Source organism: Microcaecilia unicolor, chromosome 6 (genome assembly GCF_901765095.1).
Source record: "Microcaecilia unicolor chromosome 6, aMicUni1.1, whole genome shotgun sequence".
NCBI lineage: Eukaryota > Metazoa > Chordata > Amphibia > Gymnophiona > Siphonopidae > Microcaecilia > Microcaecilia unicolor.
The window spans coordinates 232,394,155-232,413,378 of record NC_044036.1 but is presented as its reverse complement, the minus strand read 5'-3'; the positions used below and the strand labels follow the sequence as shown (position 1 = coordinate 232,413,378).

Sequence of the window (19,224 nt, the reverse complement as noted above, 5' to 3'; positions counted from 1 at the left end):
AACATCGGGGCACGCTAGGGAGGTAAAATTCCTTGATGAAATCAAGGACTGCTTTGTGGAGCAGCTGGTACAGGAGCCGATAAGAGAAGGAAAAATTCTAGACCTAGTCCTTAGTGGAACGCATGATCTAGTGCAGGAGGTAATGGTGCTGGGGCTGATTGATAACAGTGATCATAATATGATCAGATTTTATATTAGCTTTGGAGTAAGTATAAACAGGAAATCTAATACATTAGTCTTTAACTTTCAAAAAGGAGAGTATGATAAAACAAGAATGGTGAAAAAAAAACTTAAAGGAGTGGCTGCGAGGGACAAAAATTTACATCAGGCGTGGATGCTGTTTAAAAATACCATCCTGGAAACCCAGGCCAAATATATTCTGTGTATTAAAAAAGGAGGGAGGAAGACTAAACGACAGCCGGCATGGTTAAAAAGTGAGGTGAAGGAAGCTATTAGTGCTGAAAGAAAATCTTTCAGAAAATGGAAGAAGGAACGACTGAAAATAATAAGAAGCAGTATAAGGAATGTCAAGTCAAATGCAAAGTGCTGATAAGGAAGGCAAAGAGGGACTTTGAAAAAAAGATTGTGTTGGAGGCAAAAACACATAGTAAAATTTTTTTTTTACATATATTAAAAGCAAGAAGCCGGCAAAAAAATCGGTTGGAGAGCTAGATGACCGAGAGGTAAAAGGGGCAATAAGGGAAGACAAATAGGGGCATAATCGAACGAGGCGCCCAAGCTGTCATGAGGGCGTTCTCACAGGACAGCCCCATAAAGGGGTGGGGCAACCTGTATTATCAAAACAAGATGGGTGTCCATCTTTCCTTTCGATAATACGGTCGGGGATGTCCAAATCATGAAATTTAGGTCGACCTTAGAGATGGTCATCCCGGTTATCGGAGATAATGGAAACCAAGGACGCCCATCTCAAAAACGACCAAATCCAAGCTATTTGGTTGTGGGAGGAGCCAGTATTCGTAGTCCACTGGTCCCCCTCACATGCCAGGACATGAACCGGGCACCCTAGGGGGCACTGCAGTGGACTTCAGAAATTGCTCCCAACTGCATAGCTCCCTTACCTTCAGTGCTGAGCCCCCCCCCCAAAAAAAAAAAAACCCACTCCCCACAACTGTAAACCACTACATAGCCCTAAGGGGTGAAGGGGGGCACCTACATGTGGGTACAGTGGGTTTCGGGTGGGTTTTGGAGGGCTCAACATTTACCACCAGAAGTGTAAGAGGTAACGGGGGGATGGGACTGGGTCCGCCTGCTTGAAGTGCACTGCACCCACTAAAAACTGCTCCAGGGACCTGCATAGTACTGTGATGGAGCTGGGTATGACATCTGAGGTTGGCATAGAGGCTGGAAAAAAATGTTTTTAAATTTTTTTTGGGTGGGAGGGGGTTGGTGACCACTGGGGGAATAAGGGGAGGTCATCCCCAATTCCCTCCGGTGGTCATCTGGTCAGTTCGGGCACCTTTTCGAGGCTTGGTTGTGAAAAAAAATGGACCAAGTAAAGTCGGCCAAATGCTCATCAGGGACGCCCTTCTTTTTTCCATTATCGGCCGAGGACGCCCATCTCTAAATCACGCCCCAGTCCCACCTTCAGTAAGGTGCCGACACGCCCCCGTGAATTTTGGTCGTCTCCATGACGGAAAGCAGTTGAGGACGCCCAAAATTGTTTTTTGATTATGCCTATTTGGGTAACCTTGAGAGAAGGATGCCCATCTCTCGATTTGTGTCAGAAAATGGGCGTCCTTCTCTTTCGAAAATGAGCCTGAAAGTCATAGCGGAGAGATTAAATGAATTCTTTGCGTCGGTCTTCACCCAGGAAAATTTGGGAGAGAAAGTATTGCCAGAAATGGTATTCGAAGCTGATGAGTCAGAGAAACTGAATGAAATCTCTATAAACCTGGAGGATGTAATGGGGCAATTTGACAAATTGAAGAGTAGAAAATATCTTGGACTGGATGGTATTCATCTCAGAGTACTGATAGAATTGAAAAATGAACTGGTGAAACTATTGTTAGTGATACGTAATTTATCTTTAAAATCGAGTGTGGTACCGGAAGATTGGAGGGTAGCCCATGTAACGCCGATATTTTAAAAGGTTCCAGAGGGGATCTGTGAAATTATAGACCGGTGAGCCTGACGTCGGTACCGGGCAAAATGGTAGAGCCTATTATAAAGAACAAAATTACAGAGCATATTCAAAAGCATGGATTAATGAGACAAAGCCAACATGGATTTAGTGAAGGGAAATCTTGCCTCACTAATCTATTACATTTCTTTGAAGGGGTGAACAAATATGTGGATAAAGGTGAGCCGGTTGATATTGTGTATCTGGATTTTCAAAAGGCATTTGACAAAGTACCTCATGAAAGACTCCAGAAGAAATTGGAGAGTCATGGGATAGGAGGTAGTGTCCTATTGCGGATTAAAACTGGTTAAAGGATAGAAAACAGATAGTAGGGGGGCGCTAGAGGACCTTGACTAGATGGATGTGTAGACTTGGAGCGCCCTCCTAGGCCTCGTTAAAATCAAGTATTTACTGGTGTGTTTGGCACAAAGTTTCAAGACTTACTGCTAAACATGTCTGCAAGCAAGTCCCACAAACAGGAAACTAGCATGTCTTCTTCCTGGGGAGAAAAAAGGAAGAAATGTGATATACAGGTCTTCTGAAAAGATGGCCCTGAACATGTCTAACCTGCACCCTTCTGAAGCTGTTTTAGAAGAATTAAAGGCCTTAAGGGATCTCACTGCAAAGCACTTTGAAACAACTTGCAGCTTGAAAAATGATCTCTGGCACTTACAGTGTCAGTCTCTGAATTTCAAAGGAGATTAGAGGCAGTAGAAAAACATTCCAAAACAAACTGCCACAGATTTACAGCAACATGTGCACTTAACAACTGACAAACTTCTCTTGGAAAAACAGATAGAAGATCTTGCAAACAGAAGCAGGAGAAACAATATCCGAATTTTGGGCTTACCAGACACGTTCAGAAGGATCTGACTTGCCACTGTATTTAAGCACATGGCTCCTGAAAATCCTGCATTTACCACCTGAAATAGTTCTTGAATTGGAGCAGGCACACAGATCTCCAGGAAGATTAAATCCAATGCTAAGACACCACGCCCTATAGTTGCAAAACTACTTAGATTTCCTCAAACTCTACTAATTTTGACAACAGCAAGATTGATTTCATCTCTGATTTTTGAAGGCAGAAGAATATTGTCCCAGATCTGTCGAAAACCACTGCACAGAAACGGAAGCAGTTCTTGTCTATGAGAGCACAACTTAAAGAAAAAGGAGTGAGGTTTGGTTTACAATACCCTGCAAGGATGATTATCAAATTAAACACCACCACCAGAGTCTTTGACTCTCCAGAATCTTTAGAACTATTCCTAGATAAAAGTGACAGGGAAGGTATGGCTGGATGAGTTAATCTCTGTGCATATACTCTTTTTTTTTTTTTCACTCTGCTGAGCTGTTTCATGCTCTGGTAGGCTGTTTACTCACTGCCATGATAATGAGCCTTTTGCTAGTCACAGTCTTTTTTTTTTTTTTAGGCAAATCCTCTTTTCATGGTCAAATGACTTAATGTCTTTTGTTATGTTGATTTCTGACGAAGAAGGGCAACCTTCGAAAGCTAATCAAGAAATGTATTAAGTTATGTCCAATAAAAAAGGTATCATCTTATTTTCTTTTTCATGTTTTATTTTGTTTGATTTCTATTGATAACCTTTAAGAGTGGACTAAAACGGCTACCACACCTCTGTACTTAGTACTTAAATGGAAATGACTTCAGTGATAAGAGTATCACTATTGACTAGCCTGTTCTTGTTTCTGTATGTTTTCCACTTATTACAAAGTTCTAAGCAAGGCAAATTTTTCATTTTGAAACTATACTAAAATTATTATTATTAGATATATCATTTTAATTATATAAATTAACAGACACAAAATTCTGTTAGGCCTGGGAGTTCTCCCTGTCTGCAGTTCACTTCTAATATCCTCTTACACCCATCTATTTTTCTAAAGCTTGAGCTCTGTGCTCTGATGGCTTTATTTTAGTAACATAAATCCAAGCTATATTTTTCTTTCTAATATAATTGCTGGATATAATAACAGCAGTATGATGATGTATATATGTCATCCTCCTCTAGAATATACACGTTTGAAATGGAAATTGTTTCATATAAGATTTTGCAACACTTATAGTGTTTCTTCAGATCTTAACATACTTTCTCAATATGGCTCACAATATAAAAAATGAAACTAAGTTTATTTCTTGGAATGTGCACGGGCTCCGAACACCCAATAAAAAGGAAAAAAAATATGCTTAGCTCTTTAAAAAATGAAAGCATAAATCATGTTTTTTACAAGAAACACATCTCCCTGACATACAGTTTTTCATCAAAACTGGTAATTGATTAGGTGAATTCTAACAGTCTCCATCTGATGGTAAAAAGGGAGGAGTTGCTATTATATTTGATAAAAAATTAACAGTTAATCTTCAAAAGAAACAAAAGATGCAGAGGGAAGATGGCTTCTGTTAAATATAGTTGTAAATGGTGTAGAACTAAATTTGCTCAATGTTTATGCCCCTAACAAAGATGACCCTTCTTTTTTTCATACAATAACTGAAAAATTGGCAGAATACTCTCCAGTTCCCATGATCACAGCCGGTGATTTCAATATGCCTCTAGACACATGGTTAGACAGACAATCCAATACAATTTACCGTATACCTAAAGCCAGGGTTACCATATGGCTCCAGAAAAAGGAGGACGGATTGAGCCAGCCGGGTTTTACTTCCATTGCTTTCCATTGAAAGCAATGGAAGTAAAACCCAGCTGCTCAATCCGTCCTCCTTTTTCTGGAGCCATATGTAGGGGCATAATTGAATGAAAACGTCTATCTCCATTGGCGTTTATCTCCGAGAACGGGTCCGTGAAGGGGTGGACCGAACCGTATTTTCGAAAAAAAATAGACGTCCATGTTTTATTCGACAATTTGTGAGCTGGGCGTTTTTGTTTTTCAGTGATAATGGAAAATGAAAGCGCCCAGCTCAAAAACGAATAAATCCAAGGCATTTGTTCGTGGGAGGGGCCAGGATTCGTAGTGCACTGGTCCCCCTCACATGCCAGGACACCAACCGGGCACCCTAGGGGGCACTTTTACAAAAACAAAAAAAAAGCACCCTTCCCTTGTGTGTTGAGCCCCCCAAATCCCCCTCAAAACCCACTGCCCACAAGTCTACACCATTATTATAGCCCTAAGGGGTGAAGAGGGGCACCTACATGTGGGTACAGTGGGTTTGGGGGGTTGGACGACTAATAAGCATTAAGCAGCACAATTGTAACAGGTAGGGGGGGGATGGGCCTGGGTCCACCTGCCTGAAGTCCACTGCACCCCCTAACAACTGCTCCAGGGACCTGCATACTGCTGCCAGGGAGGTGGGTATGACATTTGATAGTGAAAATAAAAAGTTGTGAAACATCATTTTTTGTGGTGGGAGGGGTTCGTGACCACTGGGGGAGTCAGGGGAGGTCATCCCCGATTCCCTCTGGGGGTAATCTGGTCATTTAGGGCACTTTTTGGGGCCTTATTCGTGAAAAAACAGGGTCCAGGAAAAGTGCCCTAAATTCTAGCTACAAACACATACTTTTTTTTCCATTATCGGCGAAAGGCGCCCATCTCTCCTCGGCCGATAACCACGCCCCAGTCCACTTTCGCCACACCTCCGACACCCCCCCCGTCAACTTTGTACGCTTCCGCGATGGAGTGCAGTTGAAAACGTCCAAAATCGCCTTTCCATTATACCGATTTATTCGTTTTTGTGAGATAAACGTCTATCTCCCCGATTTGGGTCGAAATCTAGGCGTTTTTCTCTTTCAATTATAAGCTGGATGGTAACCCTACCTAAAGCACACACTGCCTTACTCTCTATGATAAATACATATCATCTGATTGATCCATGGAGACAGTTTCACCCAGATTCCAGAGAATACACTTTTTTTTCTAATCCTCACCATAGTTTTACAAGAATTGAATATTTTTTAATTTTTAATAATTTACTGGAACCATTTCTTCAGACATATCTCCAATTGCAATCTCAGATCATGCAGCAATCTCTATTACTCTTCAACTTAATACATCTACCTCATTTAAAAAACCCTTCTGGAGACTTAACAGTCTATTATTAATGGATGATAAGTACAAAAACCAGAATTAAAAATGCAATTGTTGATTGTTTGCCTATAATCAAGATCCTAACATAAACCAAATCACAATTTGGGAAGCTTTCAAGACCACTATAAGAGGAGAATTCATTGCTATCTCTGCACACCAAAATAAAGAAAGATATAAACACCTTACAGAATTGGAGAATGAATTAAAATCTCAATTCCATATATCAAACCAAATACAAATATAATAGATTATGGAGTATAAAAGCTGGGCGTGAGATCTCTATTCGCAATCAATCCCAGTATGCTGAACAGAATAAGTGCAGTCATATGCTTGCTAACTATCTGAAAAGGAAAAGAATTAAAACACAGATACCTATAATAAAACAAAAAAATTCAGATATTTCTTTATACTAAAACAAAAGTACATAAGTACATAAGTAATGCCATACTGGGAAAAGACCAAAGGTCCATCGAGCCCAGCATCCTGTCCCCAACAGCGGCCAATCCAGGCCAAGGGCACCTGGCAAGCTACCCAAATGTACAAACTTTTTATACAAGTTATTCCTGAAATTGTGGATTTTTCCAAGTCCATTTAGTAGCAGTCTATGGACTTGTCCTTTAGGAAACCGTCCAACCCCTTTTTAAACTCTGCCAAGCTAACCGCCTTCACTACGTTCTCCGGCAACAAATTCCAGAGTTTAATTATGCATTGGGTGAATAAACTTTTTCTCCTATTTGTTCTAAATGTACTACACTGTAGTTTCATCGCATACCCCTAGTCCTAGTATTTTTGGAAAGCATGAACAGATGCTTCACATCCACCTGTTCCACTCCACTCATTATTATATATACCTCTATCATGTCTCCCCTTAGCCATCTCTTCTCCAAGCTGAAAAGCCCTAACCTCCTTTCTTCATAGGGAAGTCGTCCCATCCCCGCTATCATTTTCATCGCCCTTCGATGCACCTTTTCCAATTCTACTATATCTTTCTTGAGATGCGGCGACCATGGAGGATCCAAGATGGCGTCGAGGGAGGACGTACGTTAGTTGAGTTCCCATTTTACACCAGAATACCTGAAGAAGTAGGCGCGCTCCCCAGAGAATGGGGAAGAAAAAAGGCAAAGCCGTGGTGTTGTCCTCCTCGAACACGGCTGAGGTTCCCACCACTTCTCAGTCTACTTTGGAGAGATTCGGGGTCATAACGTCGGGGATATCGGTTCCTGCTTTGGGGAACAGCAAGGCTTTATCGCCGAATCTCAGCGGAGAGGGAGTGACTTTGAGTCCCCCTGTTGGCATGACCTCTCCAAGACCCAGAAACAGTAACGCTTCGCTATGGAGGTCGACAGTGGAAATGCCCGAAGTGGGTTAGGATTCTGACGCGATCCGAGGAGGTCCTGGCGCAGCATTGACTCCGGATAATAAACTAACTGGGGGACTGGAGAGTGAGCTCTTCCCCCCGAAGATATCCGGAGCGGTTTCTGTGGAGAAATTGGACTTGGTGAAGCCAAAAAATGTCATAATGGACGCACTATGGGAAGTGCTGCAGAGTGTGAATAATTCTCTTATTCAGATGTCAAACATTTTTCAGGAATAAATATGTGATTATATCAATATTTATCTAACAAAGTGGAAGTCCAAGATATAAAAATAGAGACTTTGATTACGGAAATGGTTTCTCTACGAAAATCAGTTAATCTGGTAATGAAGGACAGTCATGTTTCTTGTAAAAAAGTGGAACTTCTGGAGAACCAATTAAGGAAAAATAACTTGAGAATGATAAATCTTCCTAAAATACCCTATATATAGAGTTATATTACTAGTGACTTTTGCCTTTGATTTAGATAGGAACAATGTTTTGAAATTGTATTTCCGATACATGGCTGATAGTTTTTTGGGTTCAAAGATAAATATATTTCCTGATATATCAAGGGAATCGCAGACTAGGAGGTGTGAACTCTTGGCTTTTAAGCCAAGAATCATTGCCCTAGATGGGACCTTCCTAGAGCGATTCCCTTGTAAGTGTTTTATTTCCTTATTACTTATTTGTTGAACCCAAGAAATTACAAGAGTTTGTGGAGTTAAAAGAACAGATGAAGAACCCTCTGCAGCAACTTTCTTTAGTTACCACTGTACCGGCTGCAATTACCGATTAACCTTCCTCCCTCAGAAAATATGAATTTGTAAGATTAACCACTTGGTGTTTTTCTTATTTTCTTTGAGATTGTTTTCCTGATCTTGGATCCCCCAATTGTGGACAATTATATATATTGTTGAGAGAAAATGTTTTTTCTCTGTTTTTCCTTACATTTACGTGATAAATGTGAATGTAATTAAGTAAAATGATAAATAAATTTTAAAAACAGAGATGCAGCGACCAGAATTGAATACAATACTCAAGGTGCGGTCGCACCATGGAGCGATACAGCGGCATTATAACATCCTCACATCTGTTCTCCATACCTTTCCTAATAATACCCAACATTCTATTCGCTTTCCTAGCCACAGCAGCACACTGAGCAGAAGGTTTCAGTGTATTATCAACGATGACACCCAGATCCCTTTCTTGGTCCGTAACTCCTAACGTGGAACCTTGCATGACGTAGCTATAATTCAGGTACTTTTTTCCCACATGCATTACCTTGCATTTGTTCACATTAAACGTCATCTGCCATTTAGCCACCTAGTCTCCCAGTCTCGTAAGGTCCTTTTGTAATTTTTCACAATCCTCTCACGAGTTAACAACTTTGAATAACTTTGTGTCACCAGCAAATTTAATTACCTCGCTGGTTACTCCCATCTCTAAATAATTTATAAATATATTAAAAAGCAGCGGTCCTAGCACTGACCCCTGAGGAACCCCACTAACTACCCTTTCTCCATTGTGAATACTGCCCACTTAACCCCACTCTCTGTTTCCTATCCTTCAACCAGTTTTTAATCCACAATAGACATTTCCTCCTATCCCATGTCCCTCCAATTTCCTCTGTAGCCTTTCATGAGGTACCTTATCAAACACCTTTTGAAAATCCAGATACACAATATCAACCAGCTCCCCTTTGTCCACGTTTGTTTACTCCTTCAAAGAATTGAAGATATACTTGAAGCTTTTCACAAATTTTATACAGAACTCTCAATCAGAAACTTCATATTCCCAATCTCAACTACAAAATTTTCTAAATAATATCTCTTTCCCTTCCTGGTCCACAAAAGAAAGAGACTCACTCCATTCCCCTATAACTGATCAAAAAATCTTTATCTCTATTAACCAATTAGAGTCTAGGAAAGCACTTGGACCAGATGGTCTTTCTAGCAAATTTTATAAAGTATTTAGTAAAGATTTGATCCCCAACCTTCTCAACTTATTTGAACAACTAGAAAATGACTCTTCATTAAAACACCCAATACATTCTCTGAGGCAGTTATCACTATTATACCAAACTTAATAAGGATCCTACACAGGTCTCCAATTATCGGCCAATATCTCTACTAATGTAGATTGCAAAATATTTGCAAAAATCCTGTCTAACCATCTGCGTTTAATCATTGGTTCTGTTATTCATCCCAATCAAGTTGGGTTTATGCCAAGGAGATTAATCACCGACAATGCCCGCCTGTTTCACCAGATTTCCTTGCTTGCTTAATCTCTAGATCAACCTGTTATAGCAATGGCTACTGATGCTGAAAAAGCATTCAATGGAGTAGAATGGAACTTCTTATTCTTTGTCCTTCATAAATTTGGAGCACCAGATTCTTTCATCAATAAAATTAAAATATTATACACCAATCCTTCTGCATGCATTATTGCAAATAATACACTTTCAAAGCAAATAGGTTTGAAGAGAGGCACCAGACAAGGCTTCCCGCTGTTGCCTCTTCTATTTAATTTAGCTCTGGAACCCCTTCTTATTTCCATCCACCATATTTCTACTATACATGGCATCTCCTTTAAAAATGAAGAAATCAAAGCAGCGGCCTATGCAGATGATGTTCTACTATTCTTCACAAATCCTATACAATCTATAGAAAAGTTTTTACAACTGGTAGAAACTTACTCTTATTTTTCAGGCTACAAGATCAATAAACAAAAAACTGAGTTAATACCCCTTAATGTACATGCCACTCCAACCATTAGCTCACATTTTGATTTTGTTTGGTCATCTACCAATTATATTTGATATCCTGTAATAACTATATTATAACAAAACTCTGTACAATACCAATTGTATCTGATTTCCTGTAATGACTATGTCATAATAAAATGTAAGCCACGTTGAGCCTGCAAATAGGTGGGATGTGGGATACAAATGCAATAAATAATAATAATAATAATCTAGTGGCTTTCGTTACCTTGGATTGGATCTCTTACCAGATCTTGAATCTACTATGACATCTAATTCAAAGAAAATTCTTGCAATAATCAAAGAATTACTTCTTTCATGGAGCCCATTGCACCTTTACTGGTGGGGAAGATTGGAGTCTATAAAAATGGTAGTAATGCCAAAAATCAACTTTATTTTAAGTATGATTCCAGTTTTTTTTCCCCTGTACTATTCATCCACAAATAGAGAAACTTCTATCACAATTTTTGTGGGCTTCCAAAGTACCAAAAATTGCTCTGAAAACATTAAAAAATCCTAAAGAACATGCTGGTGTTGCTTTTCCAGATTTTTGGACATATCACAAAGCGTTCATAACACAACAAGCATGTTATTGGATTGCTACACAGTCCAGTTATGAACCTATATGGTTGAAAATTGAAAAAGAACTATGGTCTCAATACTTACATCCACAACATATTCCTTTCTGTATACCGAAACACTTACAAGATAACTCTGTTATTGTTTCATCTCATAAATGCTTGATTGAACTAGATAAATATATGGAAACCCCTAGTGAGAACTCATTACACTCCATAATTTGGGGTAATCCCATTATTAAAATCAACAAATCATATATATTCTGGTTAACTTAGTATAACAAAGGCATATATTATATAGATCAATTATTATCCAATGGAACACTGTATTCCTTTTCTTTATTGCAGAGTAAATATATATTACCCTTTAATCAGTTTTTTCGATGATTGCAATTGCAGCATTGCCTTACCAGAAATGAAAATATTAAGACACTTTTCTTCACTACAACTGACTATAATTTCCTTTATTGAGAAACTATTTAGTACTGGTCACATGTCCTCTAATATATACAAATTTTTGAGATCAAAAGACCTATCTTCAAAATTTGGCCTCATGCATTCATGGGTACTAGATCTGGAACACAAACTAGCATCAGAACAATGGAAAGACTTCTGGAAATTTCTTGGACGACCAGTAACCTCAGCTAACATGATCCAGTCGCTTTTCTTTTTGCATCACAAAGCCATCTGGACTCCACAGAAACTAGCAGTTGCAGGTCTACTACCTCAAAATCTCTGTTGGTCATGTAAGATATATCCTGAAACTCTGAAACATCTTCTTTTTGAATGCAGTCTCACTCGTGTCTTTTGGGAAAAGACATGGAACATTATTTCCAAAATTCTACATATTCAATAACCAATCTCCTGGAAAATGATTATTTTTGGTTCTCTGGATAAACATGACTCTAAATTGCTCAACATTTTATTAGCAGTTGCTGTAAAATCCGTACTATCCAATTGGAAAGAAGTTTAGAAAAGAGTTATTTTTCCAATTGGATAGTACGGTGGCCATCTGTATTGCAACTTCATCAATTTAAAGTCTCAGTAATAGATAAGAAAGATCTTTATCCATTGGCACTTAAAGTATGGTCTAGTTTGGACTCCTATATGTCCAATACTTAAATACTTACTTAACTGCTTTGATATATGTTTCTGATATTGTCTAGACACTGAACTTGAAAGGTGATTGCCAGCATTCGTTGTCCAGTTATGGTCCCGGGTCCAGTCCTTAGAGGCAGTGGGTTCCCAAGAATACACAATCCACATGAGTTTATATATAAAGTATATTGTATTTGCATATATAGGCTCACAGCACTTAGTACAGATAAATATTACAATGCTGTATCGGTGTGTGTGTGCAGATGGGAATCAAGGAGAGAAAGGTAAGGATAGGGGTGTTCAGAGGAAAAGAGAGAGGGACAACCTCAGGGTAAGGCTGAAGGGGAAGGGGGGCGAGCGCCAGGGGCTCTGGTGGCTAAAGATGTGGGTGTGCAGAGAAAAGAAAAAGAGCAGAGCCATGTGCTCTGACTTATATACCTAACAGGAACAGAGAGGGATCAAATAACTTCTTTCCTTCCCAGCCTTTGTTATCAGCTATTTCCTTTGTAAACTCCAGTTTAATTTCCTGATGTAAGGAAGGTGAGTACTTTCACAGGTTTTAATCTTTGAAGTCCCTAGTTTTGGAGCCTATCTGTCTGGCTTTCATTTTTCTCAGAGAGCCCTGGTCGCAGATGCCCAGAGAGGACAAAGGTATGTTAAGTAGGGGTACTTGAGAAACAAAGGGCTAGCAGGAAGCTGGGCAACATTTGGTCCATAGGCCATCCTCAAGGCTTCCTGAGGGAGGGGGGATATCAGAAGCTGGTTTCTTTTTTTTTTTTTAATTTGTAAAGTTTATTAAACATGCCACAGAGAGAAAAACATTACAATTCCATATCCCCCTCTGCATTAACATCCAACTTTCCCACAACCTAACCTTGGGGTACATACATATGACCCTGAGATAATCTCTTAACTTGTTTCTACTTCCTTTTTCTCCCCTTATTCCCCCCTTCCCCCTCCCTCTTTCCCTTCCCTCCTACCCCCCTTATCCCTTATTTTAGTCATTTTCCGTTCACCATCCTCTCTCCCACCTCCCCCTTCAGGTCTTTCCCCAGTATCCGGTCTAAGTGCACCCATTCTGCTGCTTCTGAATTTTGTCTTTTGTCCATCAACTCTTCCATCATTATAATTCCCCTCCCCTTCCAATTTTGCACTGTGGGCCCTTCCTCCTGTTTCCTAAACACTGCTATTAAAGATTTTGCAGCTGCAAGGCCTATCCTCTTAAGCCTTTGTTCCCATTTCGCCCCTTTTTGATTTCCCCAGCCTAGTAAGCACCATTTAGGGTCACATGGGAATGGAGTATCTAGAACCTCAGCCAATAACCCTGTTACCCCCTTCCAATATTTCTGTATTTGCGTGCAGTCCCACCACACGTGGTAGAAGGTGCCCTTATCCTCTTTGCACCTCCAACATATATCTGTGGCTCCAGGATACATTGCTTTCACTTTCTCTGGCGTGTAGTACCATCTGCTCAATATTTTATATGCGTTCTCTTTGAGTAGTACGCATAAAGATGCTTTTTTAACCTCCCTACATACCCGGCTCCATTCAGAGTCAGTGAATTCCTGTTTCAAATCCCATTCCCAGGCCAGCATGTACGAATATTTAACAAATTTTGTCCCCCTTAAATGATCATAAAGCCTGGATATTCCCTTCCCCCATAGATCAATCTTACCCCATGTGTCCTCCAGCTCTTCCCTTTCCACTAATTAATCTTTGACCCACCTCACCAATGTGATATAATGTTGAACTTGCTTGTAAGCATATATATCGGTGGGTGGTAGCTCGTAAGTCTCCTGTAATTCTGCAAAGGGCTTAATACCCTCCTCTGTTAGAAAGTCCCTGAATCTAATTAACCCCTTGTGGAACCATGTTGTAAACACCCCCCCTTCCTCGTGGGGAAGCCCAGTTCCTGTGTAATCCACGCATAGGTGGATTTATTCCTTGACCCTCTTAATTTGTGTTTTAGTTTTCCCCACAAAGCCAAAACATGTGAGACAAAGGGGTTTAAAGTTAACCTCCTATATGTATTGTCCAGGATAGAGGCCTATAACAACCCTTCCAAGGCCCCCTCTTGAACAAAAATCTGCTCTAATCTAGTTATTGGGGATAGATCTACCTTACTCTATATCGCAATTTGCTTTAATTGGGAAGCCCAGTAATACCATAAGATATTCGGCATCCCCCATCCCCCTTGCTCAGGTGTACCCCACAATATTTTCCGTGCTAATCTTGCTGGCGCTCCCCCCCCCCATACAAATGTCCCTAGATCAGATTGCAACCTCACTATTTCCCTTTTAGGTACCGGGATTGGCAACGTTTGGAATAGGAATAGAAGCCTGGGTAGGATGTTCATTTTCACGGCTGCTATACGCCCCCACCAAGAGAGCCACCCCTTCCTTCCACCTAGTCATATCTCCTCTAAGTTCCCTCAATAGGGGCATATAATTTAATTGATATACCTTATTTAGGTCTCGCGGGATCTGTATGCCTAAATACCTAAAACTATCTTCCGTGGTTTTAAATTTAAACGTCTCTTTTATTCTTTCTTGCTCAGAGTCTGTTGTAGTGACCCCCATAACCTCGGACTTATCGTAGTTCACCTTAAATCCTGACACCTGGCCATAGTTTTTGAGTTCCCTAATCAATATGGGCAATGTCAACATTGGAGAGGAGATGTAAAATAGGATGTCGTCCGCGAAGAGTGCAATCTTATGCTCCCGGCCTCCCATCCGGACTCCACGAATGTCTTGGAGTATTCGAATCCGCTGAGCTAGTGGTTCTATGGCTAAGGCGAATAATAATGGGGATAGCGGGCACCCTTGCCGAGTTCCCCGTTGAATATTGAATTGCTCTGAATACCCCCCATTGACTTTTATTCTGGCCACCGGATGCTCGTATAACTTCTTCATCCATCCCATGTATCCCTTCCCCATCCCCATGTGTATCATAACCTCCCATAGGAACTCCCACTCTACCCTATCAAATGCTTTCTCCGCGTCGATTGCTAAGAGTGTCAGGGAGTCCACTCTCCTCTGAGCCCCCCACATAATATTCAGAGTCCGGCGGATATTGTCTGCTACCTGTCTATGTGGTATGAATCCCGCTTGATCTTCGTGAATTAAGAGTGGCAAAATCTTACTTAGGTGGTCTGCCATCACCTTAGCCAAAATCTTGACATCGATATTTAACAAGGAGATCGGCCTATAAGAGCCGCATAAAGCTGGGTCCAGGCCTGGTTTTAGGAGAACTGTTATTCTGCCGCTTGCATACTTGTAGGCATTCCTTCCCCAATAAAGCAGGCATTACCAACCCTAACTAGTAAAGGAGCAAGTTTGAACACTTTATAATACTTCCCCGTGAACCCATCCAATCCCGGCACTTTCCCTCCTTTCAATCCCTTGATGACCCCTAGCACTTCAGTCAATGTAATTGAAGCTTCCAATTCCACCCTCTGATTATCTGTTATTTTACTAAGGCCCAAATCTCTCACATAGTTCCACATCTCCTCTAGATTTGCCCTCTCTTCTTTAGAGTTTTGTATAGTATTGCATGAACTCTGCTCTTATATCTGCATCCTGATGCACCATGTTTCCTCCTCCCCTTTTTATTTTTATCGTGTTCTGTATTTGTCTTTGGCGCAGTTTCCGAACTAACATGTTTCCTGCTTTATTGCTACATTCAAAGAATTTTTGCTGTAATAATTTTCTTTGATACTCCATCCACCCTATTTGTATCTTTTGTAGTTCTGCTCTACATGTAAGTAGTTCCCTGAATATCTGTGGATTTCCCCCTTTTTGATGAAGCACCTCACAATCTGCCAGCTTCTGACGAACCAACACTTTCTGCACCCCTTTCTCCCTCTTTCTTTGTGCCCTTTTGATCAAATGCCCCCGCACCACCGCTTTAAGGGCGTCCCATATTGTCCCATCTGATACCTCCTCATTATCATTGAATGTTAAGTACTCTTTGATTACTTCTCTCACCTCCTGACAATCTTTCTCGGATTCCATCAGGGATTCATTCAGCCTCCATACCTTCCCTCACCTATCCTTCCCAGCCTCCCCACCTTTACCCACACTGGGGCGTGATCTGAGGTATGTATGTTTTCTATTTCCGACCCTTTGATTGCCCCCCATATGGAACGACTACCCCAGATTGCGTCTATCCTGGTGTAGGTCTGCTGAGCATGTGAATAGTGAGTGAAAGTTTTTTGACTCGGATGTTGCAGTCTCCATATGTCTAATAGGTCAAGTTCTCGCATTAGTCTAAGAAATTTCCCCCTCGTATACCTCGCCCCCTGTTCTTTTCCCTTCGAATGATCTATCCCCGCTGCAGGGAAATTAAAATCTCCCCCTAAGATTATCTGGCCTTGAGCAAATGTCACTAAGTGTGATCGGATCCTGTCAAAGAATACCCCTTGCCTCTCATTTGGTGCGTATATATTAATGAATGTAATTGGTTGGTTCTTAATTGTTCCTTTAATTGCTAAACATCTACCATCCCCCCCCCCCCCCGTACTCTTGTTCCTTAATAAATTGTAAATTATCTTTAAGATATATGATTAGCCCTCCAGATTTACCCACTTCAGGATTTGCACATGGGTACCCCTCGCCGAGTACCCTGTTCCGTAGCAATGCTTCGTCCCTCTTCTGGATGTGTGCTTCCTGTAGCATTGCCACATCCCATTCCACCCTGCGCAATTCTCTAAAAATGATACTCCTCTTCCCTGGGTTGTTAAGACCGTTCACGTTCCATGAGCCTACCTTCAGAACCCCCCTCCCCCTTCCCCTGTCCCCTATCTTCCCCCTCAACTGGCCATCCTCCCTTCTCACCAGGAAGTGAGTCCCTGCCAGATATTTCCCCCCCGACAGCAGACTCACCCATATTCCCCCCTCCCCCCAATTATACATCACCACACATCCCGCATGCTCAATATCGTCCATCACTGCTGCTCAGATCTGCAGCCTAAGCCGCTGGTTGCAAAAGTCTCCATGTGATTTCCTATCCGACAGTTCTCAGTCCACTCCTTCTTCTCCGGATTTCACCCTTCTCTCTTCCACGTTATTAGTTCCCTTCTCCCCTCTGTCCCTCCTTGTTGCTTTGCCTTCACTGATCCTTTCTTGTGGTGCTGCGCTGGGCCCTCCTCATTCGGTAGATCATCACAACCCAGGTCTCTTAGGGTCTTCCATGCCCCTTTGGGTGATTGTAGTTTCCTGTAATTGTCTCCGACTGTGACCTGAAACCCAAACGGGTACAGCCACCGGTACCTCAGTCCCGCCTTCTGTAGTTATTGAGTCCTCTGTCTCTGCTACTCTGGATCCGATCTCTTTTAGTTCCTCATGGAGCTCTGCTACTGAGGATTGTATTCCCCTCCTGGTAGCTTTCATCTCCGCTTTCAGGTCTTTAAACCAGCGGGCAATTTCATTTTTATCTAGCTCCACGCCACTCACTGTCAGTTCCTCGGGGTCCGGTTCTGACTCGGAGTCTCCGGCCGCCATCTTGCCGCCTCGTGGTGCCGATCGCGATCCCGCGATTTTGCCTGTTTCACTTTTATCCTCTGTGTATTTAAACTTTGTAAGCCTCTTTCGGGCTGCCATGATGCTGAGCCACCTTCCAGTTTAAAATTATGGGTGTTGCACTCCTTTTTTGGGGAGGTTTAACCAATTTCTACTCCATCGAGTACAAAGCTTCGCCGTCAGACGTCCTATCTTAGCGCTGACGTTTCTCTCTTAGGGGCTTCGCACTTTCATATTTGGGTTTTCCAAAGATGAGTCTGGCTGCCGTGTTTTGGGTTGTTTGGAGTTTTTTAATGGTCTGTTCTTTACAGCCTGCGTACAGAGTGTTGCAGTAGTCCAAGTGGCTTATTACTAGTGACTGTACCAGTCACCTCCTCCTCCAGAAGCTGGTTTCTTATTAATCTAAGTATGTCCAGCAATCCTGACAGTGATGACTTTCTTTTCTAGCTGGTCTTTTAGGTGCTGGAACTGAACCAAAAACTCCTGCAAAGGAAAGGTTTAATTCTGACCTCTAAATCCCCACACTTCTCAACTAGCTGGTCTTTTAGGTGAGCTACCTGATAATCTCTTTAAATTTTAATGCTTATTGCTTAATAATTTTAATTAGCACTGTGAAACCTCTCTCTCTTTCTTTCTGGCTTTCTTTCTGTTCCTGCCAAACTCTGATAGAGAGGAACTGCTATAATTATTGGGAATATTTAGACTTAGTGAAAAGGAAAGTTAGCAATATCAGTTTTAAAAGTTAAATCAAGTGAAAATTCTTGCTCAGACTGGACCATTTGGGTCCATTCAACTAGAGCATTCCCTTAATAACAGCAGCATTTAGCTGACACTTTGGGAGATAAGCACCCCCACAGCTGGAGGCAGGGTTGGCCTCAAACATAAGGAATACCACTTATTTCTAACTTTGCAGGTGCTGGAACTGAACCAAAAACTCCTGCAAAGGAAAGGTTTAATTCTGACCTCTAAATCCCCACACGTCTCAACTAGCTGGTCTTTTAGGTGAGCTACCTGATAATCTCTTTAAATTTCAATGCTTATTGCTTAATAATTTTAATTAGCACTGTGAAACCTCTCTCTCTTTCTTTCTGGCATTCTTTCTGTTCCTGCCAAACTCTGATAGAGAGGAACTGCTATAATTATTGGAATATTTAGACTTAGTGAAAAGGAAAGTTAGCAATATCAGTTTTAAAAGTTAAATCAAGTGAAAATTCTTGCTCAGACTGGACCATTTGGGTCCATTCAACTAGAGCATTCCCTTGATAACAGCAGCATTTAGCTGACACTTTGGGACTCATTTATAGACAAACCAGTCCTCATTAACTTTACTCAATCATATACAGGCAGTCTTGCAGGCTGTTACTCCAACATAGTACACCTGTTCATACCCATTTCAACCAATCAGGATGACTTTTATTCTCTGCAATAATTGTGATGCTTTAGTTTCAAGGCCAATCATCTGGAGACTTAAAGCTTGTCCTGTCTTCAGCTATCTACTTTAAAACAAGAGCTCTGTAAAGTAATGCAAGAATTAGATGCAATTAAAGCAACTTATAGGACTGTGCAGAATCATAACTTCTCACCACTGCCTCAAAGAATAAAACCACATAAGAACAGATGGTTCACAGTAGGCTCAGGCAGACTTCATCATGTGACACAGAAGCATCCGCCCGCACAAGTGTTGCCACTACAAAATTCTTTTGCTCCACTACAGC

The 19,224-nt window shown here is 41.1% G+C and overlaps 1 protein-coding gene across 1 annotated transcript in view; it reads right to left on the bottom strand.

The window, feature by feature from the left end:
• Positions 1 to 19,224, bottom strand: part of PNPLA7 (patatin like phospholipase domain containing 7) — a 2,530,065-nt gene that overhangs the window by 937,738 nt on the left and 1,573,103 nt on the right. The window lies entirely within an intron of this gene.